The sequence below is a fragment of the Schistocerca serialis genome, chromosome 12 (assembly GCF_023864345.2).
Source record: "Schistocerca serialis cubense isolate TAMUIC-IGC-003099 chromosome 12, iqSchSeri2.2, whole genome shotgun sequence".
Lineage (NCBI taxonomy): Eukaryota > Metazoa > Arthropoda > Insecta > Orthoptera > Acrididae > Schistocerca > Schistocerca serialis.
Window position 1 is genome coordinate 124,348,383 of NC_064649.1, and position 25,857 is coordinate 124,374,239.

Genomic DNA, 25,857 nt, shown 5'->3' on the forward strand with positions numbered 1-25,857 from the left:
TTCCACCTGGCGCCTCAGTTGGACCAGCGTTCGTGCTGGATGTGCAGACCGCGTGAGACGACGCTTCATCCAGTCCCAAACATGCTCAATGGGGGACAGATCCGGAGATCTTGCTGGCCAGGGTAGTTGACTTACACCTTCTAGAGCACGTTGGGTGGCACGGGATACATATGGACGTGCATTGTCCTGGTGGAACAGCAAGTTCCCTTTCCGGTCTAGGAATGGTAGAACGATGGGTTCGATGACGGTTTGGATGTACCGTGCACTATTCAGTGTCCCCTCGACGATCACCAGTGGTGTACGGCCAGTGTAGGAGATCGCTCCCCACACCATGATGCCGGGTGTTGGCGCTGTGTGCCTCGGTCGTATGCAGTCCTGATTGTGGCGCTCACCTGCACGGCGCCAAACACGCATACGACCATCATTGGCACCAAGGCAGAAGCGACTCTCATCGCTGAAGACGACACGTCTCCATTCGTCCCTCCATTCACGTCTGTCGCGACACCACTGGAGGCGGGCTGCACGATGTTGGGGCGTGAGCGGAAGACGGCCTAACGGTGTGCGGGACCGTAGCCCAGCTTCATGGAGACGGTTGCGAATGGTCCTCGCCGATACCCCAGGAGCAACAGTGTCCCTAATTTGCTGGGAAGTGGCGGTGCGGTCCCCTACGGCACTGCGTAGGATCCTACGGTCTTGGCGTGCATCCGTGCGTCGCTGCAGTCCGGTCCCAGGTCGACGGGCACGTGCACCTTCCGCCGACCACTGGCGACAACATCGATGTACTGTGGAGACCTCACGCCCCACGTATTGAGCAATTCGGCGGTACGTCCACCCGGCCTCCCGCATGCCCACTATACGCCCTCGCTCAAAGTCCGTCAACTGCACATACGGTTCACGTCCACGCTGTCGCGGCATGCTACCAGTGTTAAAGACTGCGATGGAGCTGCGTATGCCACGGCAAACCGGCTGACACTGACGGCGGCGGTGCACAAATGCTGCGCAGCTAGCGCCATTCGACGGCCAACACCGCGGTTCCTGGTATGTCCGCTGTGCCGTGCGTGTGATCATTGCTTGTACAGCCCTCTCGCAGTGTCCGGAGCAAGTATGGTGGGTCTGACACACCGGTGTCAATGTGTTCTTTTTTCCATTTCCATATAATAGAGGGAAACATTCCACGTAGGAAAAATATATCTAAAAACAAAGATGATGTGACTTACCAAATGAAAGTGCTGGCAGGTCGACAGACACACAAACATAGACACAAAATTCAAGCTTTCGCAACAAACTGTTGCCTCATCAGGAAAGAGGGAAGGAGAGGGAAAGATGTGGGTTTTAAGGGAGAGGGTAAGGAGTCATTCCAATCCCGAGAGCGGAAAGACTTACCTTAGGGGGAAAAAAGGACGGGTATACACTCGCACACACACACACATATCCATCCACACATATACAGACACAAGCAGACATATTTAAATATTGAGCATATCTGATAAACGATGCGTTTTTACAAGAACAATTGTTTTTTAAATTATCTGTTGGGAAACACACCTGACTGACATTCTGAAAAATTGTTCTATCGTTCGTCAGGTTTGATGCATACCACGCGTATCGTATCATATCGGCAAAAATCGGAGAAGACAATTGGTGGTGGACGATGGATTGGATTTATTTCAAGCATATTATATATATATATATATATATATATATATATATATATGTGTGTGTGTGTGTGTGTGTGTGTGTGTGTGTGTGTATACATTTGAATTACAAAAAAACAAATAGTAAAAAAAAAATTACATGGTGCGAGATTCGATCCGGCGATCTTCGGATTACGAACCCGAGCGCTTACCGCTGCGCCACGACGCTGTGGAAAACTACTAAGCGCAGAGAGTATTTCACCGCAACGGTTTCTTTTAACTGTCGATTTTCTCGACAACGGCTGAGAAGTGCGTCTTGGTGCTTTGCCACATTACACCTCTGGCCATGAGCTTTTATTATGCACAGTATGAATCGAATCTGAATTTCACAATTGGCGGCCTCCCCTTGTAAGCTTGCCTTGAGAGAAATTATGAAAATCATTTACTGTTGATGTTTGAGATATTCTGTGTGGCTGTGTGTGCACGAATGTCGTGTGAGTAAGTGCACAGTTATGATTGGTATTCTTTTTGTAGGGAAGTGTTTGCGGAGTACATGAAATATAGGGGGCCGTTGGGGGGTGGGGGGTGTTATGGTGGAAACTGACGAATCATATTTTGGTAAAAGGAAGTACAACAGGGGGGAACCTCCTATGGGATTATAGGTTTGGGGGGCAGTAGTGTCAGGTTAGGAGTGTGACGATGTAGTATTCAAAGTAGTACCTAATCGAAGGAAGTAAGTTTTGGTCAGCTTAATTGAAGGTCACGTTGCAGAGGGTTCCATTGTAGTTTTAGACGGGTTTTCTTCATGTAGGGATTTAGGGGAAAGGGGTTATCAGCATCTCGTAGTAAATCACAATATTGAGTTCAGATCATTATCCACAGGGGCTTGCACAAATTCATAGAGGGTTATTGGTCAGCTGTGAAATCACTTGTAGGGAAGGGGAAATGCCACATTTCCACACTTCAAAGTCACCTAAACGAATATTCATGGAGACATAGTATTCCCCAAACATATTGCCAGTTTGAATGTTTTAAGAACATGTTGGGGAAATGTACTTTCCAAAATCGGTAATTTCATATTAGGGGGGGGGGGTGAATGTGTGTGTCTGTGCGTATATATATATATATATATATATATATATATATATATATATATATATATATATATATGTGTGTGTGTGTGTGTGTGTGTGTGTGTGAGAGAGAGAGAGAGAGAGAGAGAGAGAGAAAGAAAGAATGTTTTCGTAATGTTGCATTTGTTTTGTATGTGGGTATGTGATTTTTGTTGATGTCTTTCTAGGCGAGCTTCGGTTCTTTTAGGAAGTTCCCGTCTGGTAAGTTCACTTTTCCATTTTCTTCTTTTACTGCATTGGAATATTTTGACGTATTTCATCATTGTATTACGCCAACACGTATGTTTTCGTGTAGTCCAGTACGTAATAGAAATTTCGCAACTGTCGTTCTTCTTTCGTTTCCCAGTAAGATTTTTTCGAATCTGTACTAGCAATATTGAAGGCGAAACGGGCGACACAACTGAAATTTGTATCCCGTCTTTCAGTAGACCTTTGTACTGACACTACGTATTCAAATAAATGACATATGTAACATTGATGAGATTTACCAATATATGTCAACTAGAGAGCAGGATACAAATGTTGCGTATAGCTATATAGCTCAAGTAAAGAACGGGATACTATTAGCATCGAAGGCGAAAAAAAAAAAAAAAACTGTACCTCATAGTGAAGCACGGGATACAAATTATATATTTGTCTTCTTATTGCCCCTTCACGTATCGGTAGTTCAACTGAGGTACAGACAGCAAATGTAACGTACGTCCATTTCCTCGTTTTCGTTAGCAGTGTACATATATATAGAGGTCAACGGAGTATGGGATACAAATATTATGTATGTAGCTCGTTCTGCCATCGGCAGTACTAATATTTACGTAAGAACAGACTGTTAGTGATAGCGGAGGCGAAATAAACAACATATGTAAAATTTGTATCCCGTGCTTCATTTAGGGTTCTGTGAAGCAGGGGAGACATACTTCACCTGAAGAACAGGACACTAATGCTAGTGAAATCGAAGTACGCCCAACTTGTATCCCGTACTGCACTTAAGGAATACATTTTGAATGAGGTTCGAGATACAACTCATATATATGTGATGGGATGTATTCTGTGCTACCAATACTTTCCATCCATTTTTTCCCTTTCATTTTCCAGAGAAATAATACGATACAAATACGCGATATCCTTAACGTGAAAATACTTTATATATGTCAACTATATTTTTCGTCTCTCGTATTCCTTTGTTTCTGAACATTCTTGTCGCTCATTCATCTGTGTATTAAATGCTCTCTGGCCAATTCTGACGTCATTGGTCAAAGCCGACGTGTTGTATCCCCCCCCTGCTTCACTAGACCCCAGATTTCGTGTTTACTGTGAAAGGAAGAGCCACAATGGTGGGCCTTTATATCAGTGAATAAAGTGGTTGACAGGGTGTCGGAAGCATTGAACATCTCTACAGCGACAGTGAAGAAAGTCGTAAATGATAAAGAGGCTGCCACTTCAGCTGTGAGCCCTGTTATTGTGACGCCTGGAAAGTCAAGGAAGCGATCATGCAGTGTGACTGAAACAGAAAACTTTGACGAAAACACATATAAACGTACTACAGCAGGAAGAAGTATCCGACACTTAAAAAAGTTGATGGCATCACTGTCGGATAGTGGTTTATTCACAGGCAGAACGCCAAGTCTCTCCATTATTTTGAAAAAAAAAAAAATTGCTTCCATTGGAAAAAGTTCTCGGGACGAAAGGTATTAATGGAACGCACAGACATTGTAGCATGGAGATGTTGTTTCCTATGCGAGTTGCTAACAGTGAATCCGGAAAATGTAGCATGGATTGACGACACGTGGGTCAACGTGCGTCATGCATGTTGCGTTGCATGGCGGACGGCAAGTACCATGGAACTACGAATGTGCCAATTGGTAAGGGAGGGCGACTAATTATAGTTCATGCTGGCTCCATGAACGGTTTTGTGCCCGGTGCTATGATGATGATTCAGTCAAAAAAAACTGTTGACTAACACGAGGAGTTGAATGCAGATACATACAAAGACTGGTTCGTTACTCGTTTGCTACCAGACGTTAGTTCTGGTAGTGTTTTTGTAATGGACAGTGTGCTCTACGGCACCAACGGCTGCTGCAAGGACAGTCGAAATAGTCAGCTGGTTGAAAGATAAAAAACAGGCTTTGAACAGAATATGTGGAAAGCAGAACTTCTGGAATTAGTGAAATGATACAAGCACAGAAGACGCATTATGTGACTGATACGTTAGCAGATAACCACAGCCACAAAGTTACATGTCTTCCACCGTACCACTGTCGTTAAAACGCAATTGAACTGATCTGGGCTCAAATAGAAGCAGATGCTGCAGAGCGATACAAAACCTTTACTTTTGATACACAGAGAGGCTGGTAAATGAGGTAGTCACGCGCATAACGCCAGAAAATTGGAAGAACGTCATGAACTACTTGTGGAAAGAGATTACAAGGTCAAACATAGAAGAAGGTGTAAAAAGAATTCATTGATGATATTGTAATTTCGGATAAATTCTAGTGTCCGATACCACCCGTCGGCTTTGACCAATGACGTCATACGTAAGGCAAAGATGCTGCAATGGACAATCTATGAATGGAACAGATCATACTCTTAAACAAACGAATGTAGCATGCCATAAAATAATACATTTAACGCGAATATTATTTACGCGCGAATTTCATTAAAACGAGCTGAAGATGACTGGAATAAATAAGAACACGAGAGCAATTACGAGCGCATATATTATATTTTACACACGTACTGCAAAAAAAAAAAAAAAAATATCTAAATAATGAACCGTCGAATAGTTGGAATCAGTAACTAGAAGCAACCTATGTAGGAGGCAGTACAACTCGAATGAGGTTCGAGATACAACTCATATATATGTGACGTAATTTATTCTGTGCTAGCAATATTGGAAATACAGAAGCGTCCGATCTTACCCGTCGGCTTTGACCCATGACGTCACAAATACCGCGGAAACGACTATAAACAATTCCAATATGGCGGATATAAAAACATCGCATACGTATTGTAAACACTGAAATACACAAGTTTCACAAAAAGCCTAATGACTGTAACGGGACAAGCGTGGGAAATTAGGGGTTTTTGGGTGCGGAGAAACTAAATATACAGAAATGTAGCCACCGACCGCCATTCAAAACCACGCAAAACAACGAAATAAATCAACATCACAAAACTGACCAAATACCAAAAAACACATTCCTATCCATAATCGGACACTTCCCTTAACCTATATAGCTCAACAGAACCTACCGATCACATCCCCCAATAGAAAACTAAGAAACGAAAGCTTCCCTTACACCTACATACATCGGCACTTATGCAGTTTAGCAGGTACGGAAAAAATTTTTCATTTTTTTTCAAAATTTGATCATCATGTGTCGTTATGCGGTGGGGGGAGTCTGCAGTGCCCCCCCCCCATCCCCCCACAGGCTTCATTAGTGTCAAATCAATATTTTCGAATCATAGGCGGCCGCGGCCGCATTCCAAAAAAAAACTCCCAACCTAACCTCAAGTGGGCTACGCTACAGATCAATATGTTCATCAAATTGCTTCATATTACGTATACATGTTCGTTAGTGTCAAATCAATATTTTCGAATCATAGGCGGCCGCTGCCGCGGCCGCATTCCAAAAAAAAAACTCCCAACCTAACCTCAAGTGGGCTACGCTACAGATCAATATGTTCATCAAATTGCTTCATATTACGTATACATGTTCATTAGTGTCAAATCAATATTTTCGAATCATAGGCGGCCGCTGCCGCGGCCGCATTCCAAAAAAAAACTCCCAACCTAACCTCGTATTCAGGGCTACGCTACAGATCAATGTGTAGGTCCCTTACGTCACGGGTCAAAGCCGACGCGTGAGATCGGATGTTTCCAACCTATACCCAATACACAAAACATATATAAATAACCAAAAAAAAAACGGAACTTACCTCAAAAAAGTGGAAATACAGAAGCGTCCGATCTTACCCGTCGGCTTAGAGCACGACAAACAAAAACAAGACATCTACAAACACGCCACAATCGCAAATCAAACTCCGCGCCGTAATGACGTCACACACCACAACACGCTTACGTCACGGGTCAAAGCCGACGGGTAAGATCGGACGCTTCTGTTGACCCGGTTTATGGATGTAACACTGGAAGGAACAGTTACTGTACTGACCTGCGAGAACGGCGTGATGGCATCTTGAATGCGGTCAGCAAATTCTGCGACCGCGTCCAGTAACAAACATGTCCGAATGTTTCTTCCGCCTGGACCGGCAGACGGTTGCTCCAAATCGTGCGCAGGAGGTTGTCAGCAACGGTGTCGATGTCTACTTCGTTGCAAAGATGGCTAAGGTATTGTGAGAGCTTCCTGTCGCCCATTTCTTCTTGCGTCAATACCTGGCGAATGCGATCTTCCTGTGAAGCCGCTATACGACGTATGAGCTTTGCTTTTAATCTGTCATAGGCGTTTTCCGTCGGAGGAGCTGTTATTATGTCTTGGACGTCCGTACAACATCGCTAATCGAGCTGGCGCACGACCAAAGAAAATTTTGTGTTATCAGCGGTTATTCCGGTGTAGGAAAAACTTGCCTCCACCTGAGCAAACCACAATACGGGGTTATGGCGCCAAAAGGGCTGGAGGCGCAATGCCAGGCGTGATACCGTAGACGGTTCCTTCGATGTTTGCTAATTCCGTTCGGAAAAATCACGTCGGGGTCACCACTGACGAGAGGTGTAACTATGTAAGAAATACTCGCACTTGAACTTCCGTACAATCAAAGACGAGATGGAACTTCAAACATATTTGTTAACTATCCACATTCGCAGTTGTATCCAAGCGCTACTATAATAACAAGACTAACAGAATCTCTACAAAAAAACAAAGAGTAAAAGTCGGTAGTTGCTCTGCTATTCTAAGAGCAAATGTGGCGCATCGCTGCAGGCGAATCACCGCGCCCCTAGCGGGAAAACACTCGGTGGAAGGACGACATTCTTCTGTCTTCATTTCGCACTCGCGCGACGCACACGAATTTCGACGCGAGTGACTATCGCACACGCTGACTGCGGTGTCCGTGGTTAATAGTCGCTCACCGATTTAGTTAGCAATACGATGTCGAAGTATCGTCGATTTCAGTTATAGAACAATATTTCCTTTTCCAAATGCCTTCCGAAGTGGCCGTGCGGTTCTAGGCGCTACAGTCTGGAACCGCGAGACCGCAGGTTCGAATCCTACCTCGGGCATGGATGTGTGTGATGTCCTTAGGTTAGTTAGGTTTAAGCAGTTCTAAGTTCTAGGGGGCTGATGACCTCAGTAGTTAAGTCCCATTGTGCTCAGAGCCATTTGAACCATTTTTTCTTTTCCAAATATTACTCTAGTGTGCTCTTTTTATAAAGACCTGGTTACCAGTTTATATAAATAACCACATGGTTATGGGTTATCTGGGGTTGTCAGTTACCATTACTTTCTCTTTTTCGATTCTATTTGTTATGGGACTGATGGCAACATTATTGTTTACAAAAAAAGAATAGACCACAGCTAAAGCCCGGTCCACACGCAACGATCTGTCTGCGCAGACATCGGCGCATATGTCTGTACACGCAAAAGATCGCTGCAAATATGGTGTGTTCACACGACACAAACCCCAATCGAGTACTCGCCCGCCTTCTGTCGGTGTAGAAAAGAAATATCAGTGGCAAGCGACTACACTCCCCGTAAACGTCAAAAATTTAATTCAGTTATTTTGAAATATAGAAATGGAGGAAGTTCTGTTGTGGTCTGTGTTCGCAACTTGTGTTGCAAAAAACATTCAGACCAACCGCAGGAAACAGAGAAAGCGGTCAAAATGGTGTAGACAGTGGCTGCTAAAGCGAAAGCAGCTTTCTCACGTAAATGTACTGCGAGAGTTGCAGGGGGAACCTAACGACTGGCGAAATTATTTGCGGATAGATGTCGAAACTTATAATTATCTCTTAAAGCTTGTAAACCCTCATATTATGAGAAAAAATACTTGTATAGAGAAGGGCAATTTCTCCCCATGAACGGCTGGCGGTAACATTAAGATTTCTAGCAACAGGAAGGAGCTACAAGGATTTGGAATTTTCAACTGCAATATCGAAACAAGAGTTGAGTGAAATAATACCTGCAATTTTTCAATTAAAGCATTGTATACTGTTGTCTTTTTGTCTCGGTCACTATATTCTTTACTTTAATCTTCCACAAACATGGGTGGTTTCTATATATTTCAATGAATTCACTTACAAACTCTCGAGAACACTGATGAGCATCAGCCATTTTAATGCCCTGTGCGCACAAAAACAAACACTAGACTGAGCAAACAGCTGTTTCGCGCCATGTTTGCGGTGATCTCCTGTTCACACGCTCCAACTTGTCTGCGCAGATGTGATTTGAGAGGTTTCGCTCAAACCTCCAACTCCAACTTCCAGGTTTGCACACACCTCAGGTTGGTGCAAATCTTCTGTCCACACGCAACGATCTGTCTGCGCAGATGTTATGTGCGCAGACGTTTGCGCAGACAGATCGTTGCGTGCGGACGGGTCTTTAAGTTCAGCACACAGTTGGCGGCACTGTTTTCGACGCTCCTTTGCTTAACATCTCTGGAAGTTTGGTTTGAAAGTTCGTTCGGGTACAGTGGAGGTGTGTTTGTTTCATTAGGTAGAAATTGATAATTATGCTGTGGTAAGGTAAGTTTAGTAATTACGAACAGCCATTCATGCCATATGACTTAACGTCATGCTGTTATTTTATCCTGATATCACACAGATTTAGTTTTCAGGTTAGCCGGTTTTTGCCTTCAGCAACACTGGAAAGAATCCTTTTATTTCACTACGGTAGTGTGTTGTACCCATACTAGTAGATACACCAAACTCCAGCATTAAAATGGAGAGAGGCGATGCGTTAACTGAAATTTGTATTTGGGAAACTGTAGCCTGGACATGTCCGTTATTTCGTCGACATTCAGTTAAATGTCTTCTGTAGCAAAGTATACGGCGTGAAAGGTAAAATTAATTTTAGTGTATCAAATATATTTATTGTAGAGTCTCAAAGTCATCTACGCAGGACTTTCTTGAATAAATTAAAATTTTTCTGCCGAAACGTCAATGGGAATTTGTGCATTCTTTACCGAAACTCGGTTGCCCTGTTCCGCATGTTTGTGTATTCCGAGATGGAAGTTTTTATTTATTTTCATTATACCAAAGAGCAGATTTGCAAATAGGATACCACAGTTAGTTGCGCTTGGAAATCAGGTGAAATAACCTTTGTTAATTCATGATGGTAGGTGTAGCAAGAATGAAGGTAAATTTCTGAATCGTGATTCACCATGTGTTTAAGCCAAAGAAAGTTGCAGTCGTGATATTTTAAGAGAATGGAAGGCTTGAGGTCAAGATAAAAGATCTCGAAGCACGAATATAGATAATAAAGTAATTTTTGCCGCATTGTGGAAATGAGTCTCTCACAAATGTACAACTTTTCCAGTAGCCTACTAATTTTATCCAGCACTAACTTCAGCCCTGCACAATGAGATTTTAAAAAAAATAAAAGGTGTTGTGTTACTGCAATTAATGTTGCTTTTGTGTAAAGAAATACCAGAAGTAGCCTGTGAGGCTGGTATAGGCCTCACCTCTACCAATTGATGTTTCCGATTGCATTCAACACACCTTGTCTTGTAAACCCATATTGAGGAACTTATTGAGGGCGTGTAGGTCACTGGTATTTCTTTTTCTTACTTTCCTCTTCATTCGTGCCATTTTGATGTTTTTTTACCTTTAGTGAAAATTTTGTTTACAAAGTTCTGTGACTTTTTCATGAAGGAAAGTGAAATTCGTGTGCAGTGTAAAAGACTGGCAGCTGGCATTATTGGATTGCAACATAAACATTGATATAGGCTAATTATTGTTTTTGTGTTAGTGATCTAAGTAAATGGTCACTTTTTATATTAATTATTTCTCGGTTATGTCTACATGGAAGTAAACAAATCCAATTTTCATTGGAGTGGATTAATTTCACCTTGATTTATTGGGATGTCTGTGTGAGTGAGTGCTGGTGAAGTTCCCTCAGCAGTGAGAGGAACCACAAGTGACAAATTCTATGTTGTTAGTCGCACAGAGAGAGACACAAGCTAACAATTATTAACATAATACTGACAGCAGCACGTGTAGACAGAGCAACAATTTTCAAGAGACTGACTTTCCTTCCCTTTTTAATGATAGCTATGAAACTTCGTCTGCTATCACCTCCCATCTCTGCTTATTATCACTGTGATCAAGTTGCCATCTTCTACAGTGGCATGGTTCATATGTGACACACATCTATGGTTATATTGATAAGAACATGAGAAGTCACAAATTATAGATGGTCTTAAAGGTCTAAGCTCTGTGGCTATTGTGTTAAAGATATCAGGTTTTGAAGTTGAAAATGTTAAAGTTGACCTGCTCCTCCTCATGTAATTCACTAATGTCTTAGGGCATTATAATATGCTGAGATAATGGGTGTTTGTTGAACAGATGTGTGTAATTTGTATAATTTGTAGTGTCAACTGTAGGACCTCTCATAGACAGTTGTTTAAACAGGCATACTGATTACAACTTCACAGTATACATACAGATGTAGTTTATCAACAGTCAGTAACAATTTGAAAATGGCAGTAAGGGCCATAAATATAATTCTATGAGAAGAAATGATTTACTCTGTGCATCGGTTAAATGTTAGGGTGAAACAGTGGAGTGAGATATTCTGCTGTAAAAAAATCTTTTACCAGCTACCCACTATGATATAGAATTGAATAGTTAGAAAAATTAACTTCAAACAGTTAGTAATTCTGTAACTAACATAAAGTTTTGCTGCGGCATTTTGCCTCCCATTCTCCAAGCGTTATAAATTACGTTTGTGTCGCTTGAATGAGTGTGCAGGTTTCATTAGTAGTATAACATGCATGGAGGATATAAGATGATCAACAACAAAAGCAAAACGAGGATAATGGAATGTAGTCGAATTAAGTCGGGTGATTAGGAAATGAGAGTTTTGCTACTTGGGGAGCAAAATAACTGATGATGGTCGAAGTAGAGAGGATATAAAATGTAGGCTGGCAACGGCAAGGAAAGTGTTTCTGAAGAAGAAAAATTTGTTAACATCTAGTATAGATTTAAATGTCATGAAGTCGTTTCTGACAGTATTTGTATGGAGTGTAGCCATGTATGGAAGTGAAACGTGGACGATAAATAGTTTGGACAAAAAGAGAATAGAAACATTTTGAAATGTGGTGCTACAGAAGAATGCTGAAGATAAGGTGGGTAGATCACATAACTAATGAGGAGGTATTGAATAGAATTGGGGAGAAGAGGAGTTCGTGGCACAACTTGACGAGAAGAAGGGATCGGTCGGTAGGACATGTTCTGAGGCATCAAGGGATCACAAATTTAGCATTGGAGGGCAGCGTGGAGGGTAAAAATCGTAGAGGGAGACCAAGAGATGAATACACTAAGCAGATTCAGAAAGATGTAGGCTGCAGTAGGTACTGGGAGATGAAGAAGCTTGCACAGGATAGAGTAGCATGGAGAGCTGCATCAAACCAGTCTCAGGACTGAAGACAACAACAACAACATGCACGAAGTAATGAAGAGTATGATCTAGCCATTACCTTAATATGATGACACCCTCAACATCACACTATGTAACAAGTATGGTGACTACAAGTATTGGGAGCTCCATATGGATTTGGGGGTTTCAGCCTGGGTGTTTTCAGCAAGTTGAGGTACGGTTGCGTTGGCCATAGAAATTGCATATTGCCAACAATAAGGCCTGACAGTTTTGTCCAGCAACATTGCAACCATGTTTACGACAACATTACCAGCTACTATTCCTCAGCATTGTTTGAGGCAATACATTTCCAGGCCAGAAGTATTTGCAAGGGGCTGCATTATTGCCAGAAAATGAACAGTAGTGTGTGGAATTGAGAGCACCTCTGTTTCTTTTATATCACACAAGGAACATAGTTATATAGAAAAAGAGAAATGAGCCTTGTGAAAGTTTTCTTTTTTGGTAAGTGGAATGCTTCAGACAATTTAACTAGTGAACTCTGTTCCAGAATTTTACCAGAATGTCACAACATTATTTTGAATCCCTCATACGAGCACTGTGTCAAAGAACTTCGCATATTGATGCAAATATAAAGAAGTGTATGCCGATTCTAACCCGATTGCCTATCACCCCCCCCCCCCCCTCCTCCCTCCTCCCCCCCTGGCTCATAGCTGCTGGTGAGTCTTACAGAAGTTCAGTGCAGTTCTTGAAAGTCCACTGTTAATCAGTAAATCTCATGAGTGAGAAGTATGCAATGCTTTGCTGGCAGTACAGAAAGATTTCATGAAAGGTGGGGGGGGGGGGGGGGGGGAGATTGAAATGAGAGTACAATTTTTATTATGTTATTTTTGTTTTCGGAACACACCACTGTTCGCATTATCAATTCCTGCTTCAGGTACATCTGAAGATAGTATGAAACTCGTAGCATCAATTGCCAGCCATGTATATAAAGAGCTTCCTGTGCTTCCTCTTGGCCTATACAACTTTTTTCCTCACAGTTTGCACAGGTTAAAAGAGTTTTGAATTTTTTAGATACTTCATCAAGCATGTTGCCCAGCTCATCGGCAACAGATTGCTGACTGTTTTTTAAAATTGCAATCTTTGAAATGTCAGTTTCCGCATCTCATAGCTCTAGTCATAAGTGAACAGCATTTATAAAATTCATAGTTCTCTTTTTTTTGTCCACTTCTCCATTGCTGTGCTCAACAAACAACTGCAAAGTGCCTGAATACTTTCAAACAACAGTATTGTTTTTGCCCATATGAAAGAGATACTGTTGAGAAACAACACTGCAACTAAAATTAAGCAAATTGAACAATCCTTTGCCATGTTTTCAGAAGTCAAAAGAAATGGTCGTGGTACAGGATAGAGGAAGATAATGTGTCAAACAAAATAATGTCCCTCTATTAGTGTTCAGCAGTTACAGCCAGAAGTGAAGTTATCCCCGATTATGAAGGACAAGTGCTTGATATACAACATCTTTCAACAATTACTGTAACATAGATATTCCACGGCCAGATGATCTACTGTGTGACATTCAGAATAAGAGTACATGGTTTGGAAAATTCAGTTTAGGATCAGTCTCTGTGTGGTTTAATACACCCTTCACTATATACAGGACACATCGATTACAGAAAATTCCAAAATGCGTGCCAGAGATGTATAACCCCCCAAGTTCCAGATAGCACAGTTCACGAGAAAACACTTCTAGAAAAGTTTGCTTTTACATAAATTGCATGTAGCGTATAGTTACATTTGAATTTGAAATAAACTGTGTTACTGGATCAAATACATAAACTCTGATTTGCAGGTCAGGTAGCCAATCGAATATACAGCCGAATTGGTGGTTAATCACAAGTTTATGAAATTAGTATTTACGACACTACCTACCTAAACTAGCTTTCTCCTGAATTAGTGTTTTCTTTCTCTGTAATGCAGATCCAAACTTCACAAAGTGACTACCACTCATTCAAAAAAACATACCAAGATTGTTTCGTGGAGCAGTTTGTACTTCGCATACAAAAGGCTCGTATTGTAATTTGAAGTAAAAAATTTAAAACAAATACCCATCTGTTTACTGGAAATCACAGGGCTTTCTGTTGGTAATCCACATTTTCTAGTTTGAAAACATACTTGATTAAAAATTTTCCAGAAAGCAACAAAAACAATTATTGGAGTAATGCATATTGCAGTTGTCAAAACGTGAATCACTTACTTCATAATGTGCATAAAAAGAAATGTAATTCAGAGTATCTCCCATCTAGCATGTAAATTTTCAATCATAACAGAATCCTACTATCTTATACTCGTGGCGTTGTGGAAATCTTACTGTATATAATGCAAGGCTTTAAGAGGTTGTTCCATTGTTACAAAATTCTCAAAGTATTGTATGACTTGAGGCGTATTCCATGAAGAACTTGGATGAAATGGGTTTATTACACGAGCATCCAAAAGCATTACTGTACACAAAACACATACATTAAAGAATGTTGCAAAACATATATTAAAATATGAACACCAGTCTTTAATCTCGAGATATACGTACACATTTATACTGTGAGTGCATGGCAGGCACAGTTCTGAAGATAAATTCAGCACCTGTGTAACTTATGAAGCCAGACACGAACTCTCTCACTTTCAGAACAACCGTGGCATGACTTACCAAACCTTGGCAGGTGATAGTATGAGTTGGCACTGCAGGGAGCAGTGAATAATGTGGCACAGCTGCTCTGTGTATTTTCTGCCTCTTCGGCAGTGTGGTCTATGATGGTAGCAGCAAGCAAAAGTGAGAGTGAGAAGGAAGCATTTAGACAAGAACAGGAATACAGTGTGGCTTGGGGAATTCCAGGAATTTCATAAAGTCTGTGGGAATTCTGCTTTTTTAACCTATCATTGAAATGGAATTTTATGGAGTTCTACAAACCACAAATTTTAAAATGTGTAACATTTCAAAGTTTGTTAATTATACAAATGTTATTCCACATAAATTCTCAATGTTAAAAACAATAGTTAAACTACTGCTTATGGCTGGAATATAGTGTAGCTGTGAGGAAAGAAAATTGATTATAGTGTTACGCTGCCGCCTCCCCCCCCTCACCATTAATTTATCGGGCGCACTAGACACCATGTTCCTCTTCATATCCCTACACTTAGAATGTTCAGGTTGGTGCTTTTTTCCCCCTCCATGTTTGAGTAGCTACCCTTGGATGGATATTGCCTTGCAACGTGAAATGTTAACCACCCTTGGTGGAAAGCACTGACAGCAACATGCAACAGCTTACAACATTGCCAATATTGTCCAGCCATGTTGCAGAATTTCCATCTATTGCAGCAATGTTGACTGCAAACCTAATTTGGCCAAATAAGGCCCATCTAAACACACCGTTAGAAATATAAAAATTTCATATTGCAGTGGAAAAGTAGGTGTTTTCCTTGCCTCTGACATAACTGTCCCTTCAGTCTTGCAAGAAGTGGATCTGTCTCCGCAGGGGGTTTGAATGAGCTGCCCCTCGTTTACAACCTTCTGCCCTGGTGGAAGGAACTGACCCATTCAAAAGCTACATAACAGTTTTTTGTTCCTAATTTTAAATGTGTGTGTTGGTGATGCTCAGAATTTTGCCTCTGTAAGGCATGTCCTGCAATTCATTCTGTCATTTTCGATGTAAAATATCATCTTGGTAAAGCGATTTGTTACTCAGCATCTACATACCTGGCGAATGGTGGTTGTGACATTTTAAAGTATTTCTGTTAGTTAATGTGATCAAAAGTATCCGGACACCCCCAAAAATATAGGCCTACGTTTTTCATATTAGATGCATTGTGCTGCCACCTACTGCCAGGTATTTCGTATCAGCGACCTCTGTAGTCATTAGACATCATGAGAGAGCAGAATGGGGCACTCTGCAGAACTCACGGACTTCAGACATAGTTAGATGATTAGGTGTCGCTTGTGTCATACGTCTGTATGTGAGATTTCCACACTCCTTAAACCCCTGGGTCCACTGTTTCCCAGGAAACATGAAGGGACGCGTACAGCACTAAAGTGTACAGTCAGACCTCGTCTGTTGACTGACAGTTGAAGAGGGTCGTAATGTGTAATAGGCAGAACATCTATCCAGACCATCACACAGGAATTCCAAACCGCATCAGGATCCGCTGCAAGTACTATGACAGTTAGGCGGTCGAGCGGCTGCTCGTAAGCCAGGCGAATGCCTGGTGAATGTCATCTGCCAGTGTGTGTAATGCCAACAGTAAAATTCGGAGGTGGTAATGTTATGGTGTGGTTGTGTTTTTCATGGAGGGGGCTTGCACCCCATTGTTGTTTTGCGTGGCATTATCACAGCACAGAGCTACATTGATGTTTTAAGCACCTTCTTGATTCCCGCTGTTGAAGAGCAATTTGGAGATGGGGATTCCATCTATCTACATCTACATGACTACTCTGCAATTCACATTTAAGTGCTTGGCAGAGGGTTCATCGAACCACAATCATACTATCTCTCTACCATTCCACTCCCAAACAGCGCGCGGGAAAAACACGATCGAGCACCTTAACATTCCTGTAATGGACTGGCCTGCACAGAGTCCGGACCTGACTCCTGTAGAACACCTTTGGGATATTTCGAAATACTGACTTCGTGCCAGGCCTCACCGACCAACATCGATACCACTTCTCAGTGCAGCACTCCGTGAAGAACGGGCTGCCAGTCCCCAAGAAACCTTCCAGCACCTGATCGAATGTATGTCTAAAAGAGTGGAAGCTGTCATCAAGGCTAAGGGTGGGCCAACTCCATATTGAATTCCAGCATTACCAATGGAGGGCGCCACAAGCTTGTAAGTCATTTTCAGCCAGGTGTCCAGATGCTTTTGATAACATAGTGTAATTTAGGATTGCAAGTGGTTTGGAAGTTTTTGTCATTGTTTGTGCATGTACTTGGAACAGTTGGATGCAGCGCGTCTTAGATGTGAGGACAGCAGTAGCAGCTTTACCACAACTTCAGCTACTGGTTGAGTATTCAGTTATTCTGTGTTATAGTATCCTGACTTGGAGATGTAGGGCACTCCAAGGAAAAGTCTACCATGACAATACTGTAGGTGTCATCAGAGGTGGCATAGCTTATTGTCTATAAAATATGTATTAATACTGTGGTTGTATCTGAAGTTGTCAGTTTGACATTTTACAGTAAGACAGAGTGAGTGTTGTGGTGGTCCCTAGAAACAAATGTCAGTATGAAGTCATTGTATTTACGAGTACGAATGTATGTCACATTAACTTGAGAAGCGTTGTATTTGTTTTAGAAATTAGATGATGTTTTGCTGCACTATACCTTTTTGGCAACTACTGCAGAATCTGGAAACAAAGTAAGAACCTTCAAGGTTGGTTATCAAAATGAAGTAACAAAGTGAGCAAATTAATATCTGGGAGTTACAGCTCATGAACAACTTTTTCGTCTACAACCAATGGGAACACCGTGCATTTTGTAATTAAATGTATTTTCGCGTTGTATGAAGCAAGTTTTTGACAGATTAGGTAGTACCATTTTTTGCAGAACTGAGGTCGATTCAGTTCGGACATCAATGGAACAGTAGGAGTTGTCACTGTCAAATTGTGTTGTGTTCCACACTAGAAACGTTGAATTTTCTTAGCACAGTACTGAACAGTGTCAGTGAGGTTTTGGGATACTGTATGTGGTACAAAAACTTGGAATATAGCATCAGAGTGAAGGAACTATCGATGTTATAGCTTATTAATGGCCATAGTACAATGTTCATGATGAATGTTCTTGGCAAAGGTTGTACAGTAAATTTTTTGCAATGCTGAGAAGTGAAAGAATATCAAAGTGTCACCCAAGCATATCAAAACATCAGCATTTATTTGTCAGAGAAAATCTAGATTCATCAGTACAAATGTACCAAACAGTAATTAGGTCATACATATAGGCTTTCTTTTACAATAACTATGGTGTGTTGTTTTATTTGCAGAACCAAATAATGTGGAAAATTACACAATTTTTCTCCTTTGATAGAAATGACTTTTCTGCTATTTAAAAAAAGTATGTAATGAAAATTGTTTCTATGTACGTTCTTATTTCAGCACAGTGTCGGGTCTTTCCCTCTCAAGTTATTGTAAAACCTAAATTATTTTAGACTTAAGATATTTAGCTCTTTTATGGGAAAGTACTCACAGGATAAATATACAGTATGAAGATGGTATCTGTTCCTGAAAGAACAGATACCATTGATGACCATGCAGCTTCTCTAGAATGAAATGATAATTAAATCAAAACCCTTAGCTGCTGACTGGTGTGTTCATAAACATCAATGGGGACAGCTGAAAATGTGTGCCCCGACTGGGACTCGAACCCGGGATATCCTGCTTATATGGCAGACGTTCCATCTATCTGAGCCACCGAGGTCACAGAGGATAGTGCGACTGCAAGGACTTATCCCTTGCACGCCTCCCGTGAGACCCACATTCCCAACTGTCCACAACCTACATTTGTAGTACTCCTAACAGATATTTGCCCATTCACTCATTACTCGCGCCAGAGTAAGCTGACAATCCCGTAAGAGTCCGGGCAAAGTGTGCATTTGCGCAGGAGGAGGTCAATGGCCGAGTAGCCTTTAACTATATGAAGATGGTATCTGCAAGGGATAAGTCACTGCAGTCGCACTATCCTCTGTGCACTCGGTGGCTCAAATGGATAGAGCGTATGCCATGTAAGCAGGAGATCCCGGGTTCAAGTCCCTTTTGGGACACACATTTTCAGCTGTCTCCATTGATGTATATCAACAACATCTGTCGGCAGCTAAGGGTTTAGATTTAATTATCATTTCAAAAATGTGCTGGCTCTTATGTCATGAAAATAAAGGTAGCATTAAAATAACCACTAACAAGAGAGAATCCACTATTGTAAGAGCAGTGAGCGTGACAGACATACGTTAACCCACTTGGCATTAGCAGATGACGTCACTCTTCCCGCGCAAATAGTAACATCTGAACTTTGACGCCCCATTCAGCTGACAGTGTAGATGCTATCGTTTGAAATTCCTTGTATAATCTTCGTTTTAAATGTGTTGTAAAAGCTTTTGACATTCATTTCTGTCAGACATGAAAGATATTTACTGTATTTAAGCAAAGATAAGACAAAGTTTTTTCCTCAAATTCATCATTTGAAAAATACAGTATTGTCTTGTATTCACTGATAAACTATTGCTTCTGAGGTTAACATTATTACGCCTTGGCTTTTGAGGTCACGTGCAGAATAATTTTGAAGACTTCTGGAGGGCATGGATGGGCAAATGATATTCTGGTACGAACAGGCTTGAGATTTTCAGATACACCGAAGCGCTTGATACAGTATCGGCATTGCTACAACAGTCACGTAACATTTGACTCCCGAGACACTAACACAAGGAATACGTGGAGAGACTGTGACCTAGCCACTACATCAGTCTATTGCTCTGCTTAAAATTTGACTGTTTTTTGAAACACAGGACGAAATAGCACTAAATTCAATCATCTTCCTAACTCCTGTTGTATTTGAACAGGTTTGCAATTAATGTTTTGATACACATATGGACACTGTGTTCAAACATTGTTGCTGCTTTTTAATTAAAGGTAACATTCACAAGTGAAACTATTGTCCTAAAAAAAAAAGTTTAAAATGCAGATCAATATTTTTGACTATGAGAGATGGTAATAATTTACTAAGTGAGTTCCAAATGAGAAATTCAGTAACGGTTCACATAGTAGAATACTGAGTAAAAATGTCATCAGCTTCTATTCAGCTGTAGAACATGATGCTGACATTCAGATGAAACAAAAAGAAAAATTAATCCAGAATGAAATTTCTCACAAACGAAATAAATCATTAAACTGATCAGTTGTCGCTGGATCAAATTACGGTGGCATGAGGCTGCATGGAGATGTCATCAACAAGTGTCAGTAGATTGCAGGTGAGTGAAAGTTTTGAGAATTGGCCTGAATTGCGATTGCGATCTTCTATTTTTGTGTTAGTTGCTTTTGTCCCGTATGACTTCACTGTAGAAGGTACTGCAGTGTGTGTTTCACAGTTGCTCAAGAGCAGTACTGTGAAAGGGTTGGAAGGGGGAACAATAATACCGGTCAGCTTGGCTGAGAACTAAGTGTGCGAGGAGTAGTAGTTGCCAACCATCGGAATCTATACTGCGTACTTTGCCTTCTTAGGAGCATTTCCACATTTAAACTTGCAGTTTATCTGAATCCATTTATCGTCAGAATTTAGCTGACAATAAAATGGGACAAATACTTAACAATAGTATTAATTTCTGGAGGAGACATAAAGGTCCTGAGTCGCCAGTGGTGTACTTATACTGAGGAGCCAAAACTTGGACCACCTGCTTATTAGTTTGTTTGTCTGTCTTTGGAACGAAATACATCACTGATTCTGCGTATCAGGAATTCGACAGTTTGTTGGCAGTTATGTGGCATGAGACGTCTACGCACGTCATGATATTCATGAAAATAACAGGCTGCTGATTTGCATAAGCGGCGGTGGTGTCCGACAGTGACCCGGATGGGTTTCATAGGATTTACATCAGGTGAAATTAGTTGCCAGGACATCAACATGAGTTCACTATAATGCTGCTCAAACCACTGTAGCACGGTTCTGGCTCTGAGACATGGACAGTTACACCGCTGAAAGATAACATGGCCGTCAGGAAAGTGTCAAGCATGAAGGGATGCAGGTGGTTTGCAGCTGGTAGTGTGTCTTCAGTTAATGCCACAGGTCCAATGCAAGCACAGGAGAATGTCTCCCATATAGCGTAATGCTGCTCCCACCAGCCTGCGTCTGTGGCACACTGCTCATTTCGAGCCGCCATTCACCTCGGTGATAGCGTTTGTGGAGGCGACTAGCGACCTAGTGTAACAAAAATGTGATTTACCTGACGGGCTTACACGTTTCCATTGATTTACAGTCGAATCCCGATGATCTCGAGCCCACTGCAGTTGCAATTGACATTGTCTTTAGATCAGCATCTGAGCATGCAGGCCTGTTCAAGAATGTCTGATGAACGGTGTGCTCCAAACCACTTGTGTGTGAACAAGCATTGTGCTCTTCTGGCAGAGATGCCACATATTACAATCTATCCTACTTTACAGGCCAGATAAGCCTCTGAACTCTACATTCTGTGGTTGTTGGTCCAACCATTTAGCACCTAGTGATAGTTTCGCTGCCCTCCTACCTTTTTCTGTTGATCCTCTCGATAGTAGCACATGAACATTAGACCAGTTTTGCTGTTTTCGGGTTACTCGTTCACAGGCTCTGCATAATAATAATATAATAATAATAATAATCTGACCTTTATCAAATTCTCTTATCTCAGTGGATTTCTCCGTTTGAAGCCCATATCTCCACTAAGGTGATTACCCATCTGTGTCTGGTCCACTTAGATAGTTTTGTCACTGCGTCATGTGCCTGCAGTGCAACCAGGCGGCATCCAATGTCGCAATGGGCACAGTGGTCATAATGTTCTGGCTTATCAGTGTATATATGTTCCCTGTTGCAATGTTGTCGATGCTCACCATGATGCATGACGGGAACGAAACGGGCGAGTCAGTGAGAGTGACAGGCAGACTATACGTTTGGAAGCAAGAGATGTTGTGACATTCTCATGTCGGTATAAAAGCAGATCCTGGATAAAAACCGCTGTGTTCTCAGGTTCAATGGTAATGCAACTTCAGAAATAACAACATGTATGTGATGACAAACATACGAATTTCACATCTCTGCTATTAGGATGATCAAAAATAGTGATACACAGCAACAGGGCTAATAAGCAAAAAATGTAGAAAACGCTCCACAAATTAATGTAAACCATTTACTTTTGTTTATTTTCTTTCTCCTCGTGTTATCAAAATGTAGACAGTCAACAAATGACGTAAATTTAGAATAGGTATGATGTTAACATTTTAGGAAGATACTTTTTGTATAAAACTGTTAGTAATTTTGATTAGCCAGCATATGTTAAAAATAATTTTTTCTCAAGAAACCTCTTGTCTTTAATTGGGGTCATCTTATACTCAGGTGAATATGGTACTCTTGCAGCCTGTGTATCTATGTTATAAGAAATCTTGCTGTCTCTACACTTAACTTACTTTTTTTTCTCTTTTCTTCCTGTGGCCATGTAAATAAGTACTTCTGATTTAACTTTTGCTTTTTCCATTTTTTGTTAAATTCAGAGTGCAGTTATATGCAAATTTCTGACCACATTGCTCAGTTTTCTATTGTTCTTTTAAAACATACCTCTGATGAGAATTTCATGTTCTTCACTCTTCATCTCTTTCAGATGACACCAGATTTCTTGGCGTGATGTAACACCTGGAAATTTTTTGAGGCCAAAATATTTAAAAAATTCTCTCACATATTCTGTTTTCATTCTACAATCTCTCATTGTGACTTTCAGTTATGCACAACATTTTTCTTAGTATTTATGTGTATTTTAAATGTTTTCTGTTTCTTCTGTCATAGTAAAACCCAAGCATTTGGCTCCATATAGGCATTATGCCATTGTCATTGGTCCATATTGTATACCTGTTAATACCAGTTACCAGACTGTGCTGATGAAAATGCTTCATATTTAGCATTCATATACATTCACTTAAACAATAGAAGATCCATGTTGTAACTTCTCTTACGGTGCACATCTTAAGTCAGTTGAAAGGCCATTTCGATCTTCCCTGACCAGAGTTTATTATGTCCCTAACAATGATTACTTTGTTGGCTAGTAACTGTTGACTTATATAGCAGTTTGAACTATTTATTTGGCATTTAAAAACAAAGCATTTCAGTGATATTCCTGAAAATGAGAAATACTTGAGACAAATTTTTGGTTGTTACATGAAGGTTCGTTAACTTTCAATGAGTCATCAGTGTTTTATTTTATAAAGCTGTTTACACCATTTTAATCATGAAAGATGGCATAAATTAACATAATTGGTCTAGACAAAATTAGGGGTTTCATAGACGCAAGAATCAACTAGAATGGAGGCGGTGTTTTCTAATTTTGTATTTTTTGCATCAGTATTGTTTACTATTTGTTGTAGTTGCTGAGGAGCAACATATACCTCATCATTTCTGTTGTCCCTCAGTTATTGTGTTATTCAGTCACCATAGCATGAACATTCATCCACAGTTTTCATATACCAGTATGCTTTTCATAAATTACTTGTTTATTCTTCTGTTTTACTATTTTTAACTTTGACATCTTATTCTTTACAGTGATATGAGCAGAGACTTTTTATCTAATACTTGATGCTCATGGCATCACATCTCAAATTTTTAGGCAAATTATCGTCAGAAGTGACATTGCTTGTGACTTTATTTGGTCTGTGATCATCTATGCGCTTTACGCATAGCCTCCATTTCCAGGAAATAACCCACTCACAAACGCGTGTGCATGTTGCACTGTTAGAAATTTGTGCACAAAGTTAGAAACAAAAAAAAGGCATCATGTGGATGCATCTTAAGTCATTCAAATTTATCAACTCTGTTTGATTTTATGTAATTTGTCTTTTCAAAGCTCCTTACGTATTATGCGGTATAATTTGTTACAGGTGAGCAGCTTGTGCCACCATGTGACATCTAGGGACTCCAATGTTGCAGCCTCACTGGAATTCGTGAATCTCACTCACAACTCAAGCATCACCTGTAGCAACAAGGTTTTGCTCTGCTGTGATACGCATCAGATACTGTACACAGAACACAAGTGGCTGCCAGACACCAACCGCATCCACCGCAGTTGTGAGTAGACCCATCAGTTCGTAACTCACACAATCAGTGTGCTGTCTCAGTTGCGAGCATAAGGAAATCAGTGAAATTTACTGGAAGAAACTGTAATTTGCTTTAATTGGTTGAAAGAGACAACGGAGTTTACCGTAAAATTTTTAGTTTAGTTTTTTATATGATAACTTGTGAAGCAAAAATCTGTCCACAGTACAAGACATTGTATGCATGTGTCTCCCAACTCAAGAATTGGATTGATCTATATGGTGAACCAAAACTCCACTGGCAAACTTTCGGAGGTGGTATTAAGAACCAAAACAAAAAGAAATGTTTAGTAAACATGGATTCTAAAATGTGTACCTTAAGATCTTTGAACCTTTGTTCATTTTTCTTACTGACAGACACATCTCTTTTACTCTTGCTTTACTTATTAGACGAGATGTTTCACAGTATTGAAGATGAACAAGTGCTCATACCTCTTAAGTTATGAATTTTAAAGCCCATGTTTATGGGACTTTTTTCCTTGTTTTGGTCCATGCTACCACTTCTGTAAGATTGCTGGTGGAGTTCCACTTCATTTGGATGACTCAAAGTAAGTCAAAATGTCGCTTCTGTTGCCACAGTCATCCCTCGATTAAAAATGGTCTGAAAATGGAAATGCTATGTGAAAGCATGCCGCTGGTCATAGATGGACCTCCATACCATACCATACCATACCATACCATACGAAGATCACTTCGTAGCTCTAGTAATGAAAAATAACAAATATCTCTCTCCTAGCCAGGTCATTGCATGTGAATCTTGAAGAGTTTGTCAATTACCTGTAGCTTCTGGCAATTCTTGATTATTGGTCACGCCGTAGCTGGAGGAACAAATTTATGAGCATCACAACAGCAATTGGACGTCTACACTAATTTGACCAGTTTAAACGAATGGAAGCCATTTTCGTGAGGCCCATGAGCAGTGAAATACCAACAAGCTATTCAGAATCATTTTTTGCTTGTCTGCAAAGAAACTGAATCTTTCTGCAAAGCAAAGATGATAGACTGCTCAGCAATGAGTTTCAATACATAGTATTCAGAAATGCTTCATGATACTGCAAAGGCACCATTTCCTCTACTGATAGTAGTGGGAGTAACCTTTTCTATTCCCCGTCTTGAACCACACAATCAGTTTCCTAAATTTATTGTCAGTACACTTAAATCTACGTTTCTTCTCAATATTAAATACATCAAAAAAAGTTTTGCATCACCTCAGTTCCAAGAGTTCCAGAACCTGTACAGAAAACTGGAATACAGATCAACATAACCATACATTGCATGTTGTACCACCATACAGTGAGACCTTCAGAGGTGGTGGTCCAGATTGCTGTACACACCTGTACCTCTAACACCCAGTAGCACATCGTCTTGCATTGATGCGTGCCTGTGTTTGTCATGGCATACTATCCACAAGTTTATCAAGGCACTGTTGGTCCACATTGCCCCACTCCTCAACAACGATTCATCGTAGATCCCTCATAGTGGTTGGTGGGTCACGTCATCCAGAAACAGTCCGTTTCAATCTATGCCAGTCATGTTCGATAGGGTTCATGTCTGAAGAACATGCTGGCCATTCAAGTCGAGCGATGTCGTTATCCTGAAGGAAGTCATTCACAAGATGTACATGATGGGGGCGCAAATTGTCGTCCATGAATGCCTCACCAATATGCTGCCGATATTGTTACTACAAATAA